This window comes from Aedes aegypti, chromosome 3, assembly GCF_002204515.2.
Source record: "Aedes aegypti strain LVP_AGWG chromosome 3, AaegL5.0 Primary Assembly, whole genome shotgun sequence".
In the NCBI taxonomy this organism is placed as follows: Eukaryota; Metazoa; Arthropoda; class Insecta; order Diptera; family Culicidae; genus Aedes; species Aedes aegypti.
This window is the reverse complement of record NC_035109.1, coordinates 405876308-405885628: the sequence shown is the minus strand read 5'-3', so window position 1 is coordinate 405885628 and position 9321 is coordinate 405876308.

The following is a 9321-nucleotide window of genomic DNA, read 5'->3' as shown; positions in this document are numbered from 1 at the left end:
CAAAATCATTCGATTTTTCCAGCGATATATGCATTTGAAAAACTGTTGTCCGAATGCCTATTATGGACCCTCCCGGGGTCCATAATAGGATTGTTTACAAATTTGACGTTGCGTATTATGGACCCTCCATTTGATTCCCAAGTAATCCGTCTCGCTGCCGACGAGCCTATTATGGACCCACCTGGAAATGCGTATTATGGACCCTCTTGTGTGGTTTCATTTACAAAACTGTTCAAATATCTGTATTTATGCACCTCAAACCAAATATTTTGCCTGAAACTGCTGACTAACAATGTAATCGAAGTTCCCCCGGTGGATTTTCATAGGAATAAAGTTGCTTTGAGTGTTAATTTTATGTTTTTCTGTAGGGTGTCCATAATACGCAAAGGGTCCATAACCGGCATCGACTCCCTATCCCAAATGAAAAAGAGCCTTTTTCTCAGCTTAGTGTTCTTATGAAAACTTCCGCAGTTACCAACTGAGAGCTCTTTTGCCAAGGTACATTTTTTGCATTTTGGGCCACACCTGATTGGCGATTAAATGGGGAGTTATGTTGCGAAAGTTTTGCAAATTGAAATGAATTATTACTGTTCCCTGTGCTTTGAACTGCCAAAATGTTATAAGTAAAATGATTGTGGTCATCTTTATTCAAAAGTTGTTACTACCAACTTCGACAGGGAAGCACTAATCACCAATCTAAAACAGCGCCACCATCGCCTTTTAGCTTTTCGGTAGAATACGAAGAGACTAGCAATAAACAAACCTAAAGCTCTAGTTTTTTGTTAAGTAAAAATAATATTAAATACCTGGGGGTGCGGATTCGAACTTTAAGGTCTTTCAAATTGAACACGATATTTTCCTCGCGTTTGTCTCGCAGGAAACTGCATTCTAAATACACACTGAAAATGTGTGATAGCTTCTTCGATTCAGTTCAGGCACTACACTTAATGAATGGATTCAATCAGAAAGTTTCTGGCCTTAGAAACATATTTAAAAAAAAAAGTTGTAATAGACTTATACATAATTTGAACTAAGTACACTATCACAGCTGGTGAACTTTGTGTTAAATAAATTGTATAACATTTTTCAGCGTCACGAAATCATGACCGTACATTTCTAGGCATTCTCGGATCATTTTAACGAATATTTTAGCTTGACAGCAGCCTGACCGCTTGATGATTTCCAGTTTGCATCTTTTAGTTAAATACTACTGGTCTCGTCAAACTTCGTTTTGCCATCAAGTGGGCTGCTGAAACATGGCATGCAATCTCCCATACAAAACTTATTCCAGAGAATTTTCCAAATCGTTTCCTGCACTCAAACACGCCCGAACACTTGACCAATGCAACAGTAAAAAATCATGTAAGTCTATTTGCCCGTTCTTGAGCCATTTTGCGACATACAATAACCAGCAAAAACCATTCCATTTTCAATTTATATGGAAGTTCATCAAAAACACAAAAGTGTATAAACTCTAGACAAGCATCACCAAATTAGAACTTCTTGGTAAGAAACTCTTTTGTAAAATTTATTTAAAATTTGATAAGCCTGTTGGTATATGACTCCTAATTAACCTTTTAGTCTCCATGGGAGAAAGGGTTCATGTCTGCTCAAAGATCAAGATCCTAGTAAATTAGGGATGGTAACGTACGTGACGTGGGAACGTCCAGTATCAACAGTTTCTCAAATTGCCAGCCATTTCAGCGCTTTACCCTCTTCCTCGATGCAAACTTATTATATGAAGAATCCAAAATTGCCTATAGATTGCTAAGTTTTTCTTGACCTTTTCCCCGACCCCTTGAACTGAATCTAATGGCTGTTCGCTATAATTTGTACAATGCTATCGAGTTTGAGAGATAGAAGATAATGTTCAAAAGTCTTTTCAAAAATAAAATAAACTCGATCATGTCTTTTGCCGTTGCCCAAACATTCTTGAGTTCATTCCCATTTTGCATCCTTTATGAAAAAATAAATGAAAATATATGGCATCGTCCATTTATCACGTAAGGGGTTATGGGGGGAGAAAGGAGTTTGAGATATCTTACGTTCCATACACATAATTTTTTTTTTTTATTTTCATTAAGATTTTCAAACAAAAAATCATAACGTAGGGGGAAGGGGCTCGAAAAATCGCTAAAATTGTTTTACGTAATTGAAAGACAGCCCCTACTATCAAATTCTCATAGAAAATTCTTTGATGCCATGTTATATAATAAAAAAGAGAGGTCTCTGCAACTCTCTTAAGTACGTATTCAACTAACCACAAATTCCAGTTGTTGCTAGGACGTGGCCAGAGCAACTCTCAATTGTTGAAGGATGGGTTAATCTTGTCCATCAAATCATGCTAAGTTTGAAAACTCCAATTGATTAGTGGATAAGAAAATTATTGAATCGTATATAACTTGACACCTACCATGTATCGTAGGTGCTCAACATTAACATAATGTTGAAAATTCATCTCTGAGGCTATTGAAAAGCATTTAAATTGCTTCATAATAAGTATTTAGTTTATATTCTGGACATTTTGAAAATTTAAAATAAATCGATTTTTGTGTGTTGATTAAAACGGAATAATTTGTTGACGAAATCGGAACGTGATCAAATCGGAGCGTGACAAAATCGGAACGTGATAAAAACGGAACATACCTGTATTACAATGGAATTTTCGTAGCATTGAACCTAGAATTTATATTAGATTAAAAGCCTTATTATTTAGTCACAATATATGTACACTCCCGCGCATAAGTTTGGGTTCACTCCCTAAAAACATGCAAAAGTGTTCTGTCCATATTTCTGTGATTTCGCGTCCAATTGAAACTCTCTAAGCCGCATTCGAAAGGCAAAGAGTTATTCCTACTTCGTATGTATTTTTCCGAAAACATTTTTTGAGTTTTGTGTACTAAATTTTCACTTGAAGTTGAGATATTTTTCAAAAAACACACATTAAAAAACATAGCTAATTTCCTCAGAATTGGATCGACCAAAATTTTGAAATAAGGTGTCATTAGAACTGTAATCTTATATTCTTTGAAGGGCGCTCACGAAATTTTTGCGGAAAAATCTGAAAACTATTCAAAATCAATAAAACAGTCATTCCAGTCATCGCGCAAAAGTTTGGGTTCACCCCTCAGTATGACGCAAATCGTGCAAAAGTTTGGGTTCACCTGAACTTACCTAAAACACGAAAAATCTGTGAAATCTCAAACGAGCCATAATTTGCGTTTGAAAAATCGGTTGAAAAATGGCAGAGATATTGACAAAAATGATTTGTGAGCGGCTCAGGTGAACCCAAACTTTTGCACGATTTGCGTCATACTGAGGGGTGAACCCAAACTTTTGCACGATGACTGGAATGACTGTTTTATTGATTTTGAATAGTTTTCAGATTTTTCCGCAAAAATTTCGTGAGCGCCCTTCAAAGAATATAAGATTACGGTTCTAATGACATCTTGTATTAAATTGTTGGTCGATCCAATGCTGAGGAAATTGGCTATGTTTTTTCAGTGTGTATTTTGGAAAATGTCACAACTTTAAGTAGAAATTTAGTATACAAAATTCAAAAAATAATTTTGGAAAACTACACACAAAGTAGGAGTAACTCTTTGCCTTTCGAATGCGGCTTAAAGGGTTTCAATTGGATGCGTAATCACAAAGATATGGACTGAACACTTTTATATGTTTTTTGGGGGGTGAACCCAAACTTATGCACGGGAGTGTAGATATATGTTGTTTTAATGAATCTTGGTTAGTGGAATGAAAACAATTACATATCTGTTATTTCAATATTATAAGAAAAGATAGAAATGTTTCTGCTGGAAGAGTTTTGATTGGTGCTCGTGAAAATATTCAATTTAAATATTTGAATTAACCTTTAAATTATGCTTTTTTTGATTAACATTTGAATAAGGAATTTTCTATTATAAGTTTGTATATTCCTCCAAATTCTCCTTTATCATTATCATTAGACAATGTCTTCTTCTTCTTCTTAGCATTACGTCCTCACTGGGACAGAGCCTGCTTCTCAGCTTACTGTTCTTATGAGCACTTCCACAGATATTAACTGAGAGCTTTCTTTTCCAAAGTTGCCATTTTTGCATTCGTATTTCGTGTGGCTGGTACGATGCTACTCTATGCCCCGGGAATTCAAGGAAATTTTCTATACGAAAAGATCCTGGACCGACCGGGAATTGAACCCAGACACCTTCAGCATGGCTTTGCTTTGTAGCCGCGGACTCTAACCACTCGGCTAAGGAAGACAATGTACCTTCTCCATTAGGAGGTTTTAATGCGCATAATTCTGCTTCGGGTAATAGGAATGGTGATGGTCGAGGTAATTTTATCATGGATTTGGTTGATGAATTGAATTTTAATATTCTCAATGATGGATCATTTACCACAATTGCTGTTCCTCCTGCTCATCATACTTGTATTAAATTATCTCTTTGTTCTAATAGTTTAACATTTCTTCCTTCGTGGAAAATAATGACGGGGTTGGTGGTCTGATGGCTACCGCTTCTGCTTCATATGCAGAAGGTCATGGGTTCAATCCCAGGCCCGTCCCTTTCCTCGTACTTTGTAGTTGTGTATCTCTCACTTGCTTCTATCTTCCATTCTAAATATATCACACTCAAACTATTCGTTCATAGCAAACGCTAGAACCAGAGACGGACAAGAAACCGTTTCCCTAACGCTTCCTACTTCCACGCGCACGCCTTTCTCACACCTGATACATAGGCAATCTACTAACCACAAAAGCAAACCTCTCTGCCATGCCTTTCCCCCAATCCATACACTCCCGCATGAACTGGCGTGGATGCAGTGGTATATACGGTCTACGTGGGAGTCAGTTCAATGCATCATCAATTCCTCCCCCTTCCCCTCACTGGTCTGCATTTTGACGTGGCAGGTGCCCAGACAACCAGAAGTCGCATAGCTTTATACGAACAAAGTCGTTTATTTGTACAGACTGCATCACTCTCGCACTATATGGTGGATGATATCGTTTGATTGCTGTGTTTCCTCGCATAATACGCTTTTTAATGAGTTCATACATACATTCCATTTCGTCCCGTATACTTGTAAAATGTAAGTCGGATCAATCCGTAGCAGCTGTCAAATAAACTTTGTTATCATAAATTATGTCGCGTAAGAGTACATACTAATTCGCAAGAAAATCTACACTCTCGCATTGTATGTTATGCTTGATCATATAAAATATGCACGTATATCGCCTCCTGTACGTATAAGGCCTTTTCGCGACATCTTATACGTGAAACTTTGCACATATAAACATCGCATAACGCAAAAGGTGATTAGATTATGCGTACATTCTGGTTGTCTGGGTGCCATTGTTGCCTAAAAATTGAAGATCACCAGCACTTATACACTGAGGATGCCTGTTAGTCCCAAGCAGTCATTCGGTTGGTTCCTTGTGTAAGTGCAGCTGATCTGGCGATACTGAAGTGCATCCACGGGCGGCTAAGCTTCATGGAAAATAATTAATGATCCTAATGGTAGTGACCATTTACCTATTTTGATCGAGATTTGTAATAATGAGAATAGACAAACATCTAAAAAATCTCAGACCTAATTTCATTTTGATTAATAATTATCTTAAAAAAAAAAAGACACGGACACCGTCTTCAGCCATTTAGCTGCACAGACTGTAACTTAAAACTAGACAACGGACAAGCATGCTCCAGTGGCACAGCCGAGAAAAATTCCTGACGAAAATTTTCGACGGCTGAAGCGGGAATCGAACCCACACCCCATGACACGAAGCGATTACTGCCTGGCGACACTAACCACTCGGCCACGAAGCCCACATCTTCACTTGATATTTGTTAAATTATAATTAAATTTGTTAAATTATAATGTTAATATATAATGTTTATCAAAATCTGATAATTACAAAATTACTCCATTTTTTTCTTGGAAAAAGTCTTTCATTTTGGTGGGATAGTGCTTGTTCTTTGGCTTCATAAAATAAATTCGAAACATTTGTCGTTTTGTATCAAGGAAAAATATGTTTTATATTGTAAAGCGTAAGTTCAATTTATTTGAACTACTAAATTAACAAAAAAAGAATTATTGGAAAAAATTGATAGAAAATCTTGATAGAGAATCTTCTCTGTCTTCTTTTTGGTCTGTTTCTAGAAATTTTTAGAAACTATAATTCTACTCCACCAAGTATTCAAGAATATTCTAAAGATTAGATTAATAAATTTGCCTCTTAAATTTGTCCTGATATCGTTCCTAGTTCTATTGATTTTAAGAATTTTCAGAGATTTAATTTTTTTTCCTGAACTTAGTGCTTCGTTTTCATGAGGAGAATTAAATATAGCATTATTTATTACAAAAAAGATGTCTCCTGGTACAGATAATGTTAAATTTATTGTTTTGTCAAATTTACCACATGATGGAAAAATACATTTGATAGAATTGTACAATTCTTTTCTTCTTCAAAATATTCTATTTTCAGAATGGCGTCTATTAAAGTTATTAGTATTGTAAAATCAGGCAAGGATTATGGAAAGAATGTTACTTAATCGTTTAAAATTATGGGCTTAAAGTAATAACATTTTTCCTTTTCCCAATATGGTTTCATAAAAGATTGTAGCACTCGCGATTCCACTGGTCTTCTAGCTTCACAAAAGTATCTTTCATTTAATAAGAAGCAGGATATGGTTTCAACTTTTTTTTATGTTTCTGGGGCTTATGATTCTTTGTTGATAGATTCAAAAAAGAAAAAAAAAAATCAATATTGCATATATAACTGCCAATTTTTTTATATAATTTATTATCATTCAAAATTATGCATTTTTCATAATGGCTCTTCCAAATTGATGCAATATAGCTATTTGGGTCTTCCTCAAGGGTCTTGCTTGAGTTCATTTTTATATGATTTGTTTACCAGCAACATATCATCTGTTATTCCAAATGGATGTTATTTTTATCGATTCGCCGATGATAAAGTTATTTCTATCAGCAGGAACAATAGAGAAATTCGTCATTTTATGCAATGTGCATTAGATAATATTGAAATTTCGGCAAACAATAAAAATGATTCTATTTTTTCACTTTCTAAAACTAAATTTATTTAATTTTCTCGTAAATGTTCTACTGTCAATATAAATTTATATCTCAATGGTCACAAAATTGAACAAGTTGATGACTATAAATATCCAGGAATATTATTTGATTCAAAATTATTGTGGAAAAAACATATTCAACATATCCAGAAATTTTGCGCAAAAAGATTAAAATTCCTTAGAACCATAACAGCTACTTACTAGGTGGGGGCCTCATCCTACTGATTTAATTACACTTCACAAAACGACCATATATCTATTATTGAATATCAATGATTCACATTTGAAAATACAAGACAATTGCATTTTTGTAAGCTAGAAACAATCAATTTCGATGCCTAAGAATTTGTTTAAAATCGATGAATTCAACTTACACTCAATCTATTGAGGTTTTAGCAGAAGTGATTCCAATAAAACCCCGTTTACATGGATTAAATTGTAAATTCATGTTAAAGTGTTATAAAAAAACACCCATTTATTGATGTTTTGAAATGTTTAAATGATTTAAATCGAACTTGTAAAATTTTGGATTCATTCAAATATTGTTCTTCTCTAAATATTGTTCCTACAACAATGTTTTCATTTAACGATGATAATTTTGATATTCATGTTCACTCGTTCCATTCCATGATCGATTTATCTCTATATGAAAAATTAAAACTAATTCCTAGGAATGAGTATTCTCGTTTCGCTCCGTCATTTTTTCGGCGTAAATTTGTTGGATTAGATTCACATCAATTTTATTTACCTGACGAATCATTAATCCAAAATGTTGCTGGGATTGGAGTTTAAAATTATTATTCAGCTAATTTTCAAATTCAGTAATTTTCAAATTACAACCTTCTTGCACAATTTTCATAGCTCAACTAACTGCCTTGTATTTTACATATCAAATAAAATGTTCTAAAAAAATGTTAAAAAATGTTCTCCGAATATTTTTATTATGTTTTCAGATAGTTTAAGTAGTTTGAATGCACTCAATACCATTAATTTCAATTCTAAATTATGTTGTTGCTGAAAAAAGAATTATGTTATTTGCATTCTCAGGGTTTTACTCTTATGCAGTGCCGTAGCGTGCGGTTGGCCAGGTTGGCACCCGCCAAGGGCGCCAGCCTTTGGGGGGCGCCAAAATGCATTACACATTTGGTTAATTTTGAAAAAGAATTTGTAAAATAAGAGCACTTTTTTAGTCACAATTTCATAATGCATTTCTCAAAGTGATAATGGAAAATTTCAACAATTCTCGTTTACTTATTCAAATCGACGTAAGTAACTTCCATACGGTTTTGAGAAAATTAATAAAGATGAATCACAACCTTTCTTCTAAAACTGTTTTAAAATGAATCCCCTTTTAACATTTTTTACCATGTACATCGCTTAAATTTTGCATGCAATCAGCTCGCGTTAAAACTCAAGGTAGTTTCTATCACTTCCCACAAAAATTGTATGACAAAATGATAAGCCGTTTCAATCGGTTACTTACGACGTTTTTGTACCAGTGTAAAATCGACTCATGTAGTGTTTTGTTTTGATTCGTAGTTAAGTCACTTCGTCTCCCATACAACGGAGCGGCGAAAGTAGCGGTTAGGTTGCGAAAGTGGAGAATCTTACTTTCGTTGTTTTGTAAATTCGGATATTAAACGTTCTAGAAGTGAAAAATCGAGTTGGTTTAGAGCGGAACGCGTAGAATTTCGGCTGCGAAGCACGTAGGATTGATAAAGTAAGTTTGTTGACTTTTCTGACTTGAGTCTGTTTGAATAAGTCTTCGAGAATTCCTGAATTGGTTTCGATGATTATTTGATGTTTTGGGTGATAATTTCAAAATTTAACATTGGAGTTTAAGTGATTTTCCTCGTATTTTAATGGCCAATAAAATTGGTTTGAGCATAAATCAAGTTTGTGGTGTTCAATTGGAGGTGCGTATTGAGAAGTAATGAGGAAATATTCTTATGAGCTTCTAATCCTTATGCAGACATTTTAAAAACACGAAACAAAAATTCTATTGAGCGTGAACGAGAGTTATTGCATATCACATTTTCTTTCGAACACAATCACACTAAATCACTGGTTAAATTTCCACAAAATCCTGAAAGAGACTCACAGAACTCAAAATTCTGAACACATATGTTCCATACGATGCAAGGTGATTTTTTTCTGTAGACTTCTTCACAATTGGGCAGAATATTCAAAAGATCTCAACCTGAGAAAAATTCTACCAGAATCCTGAACA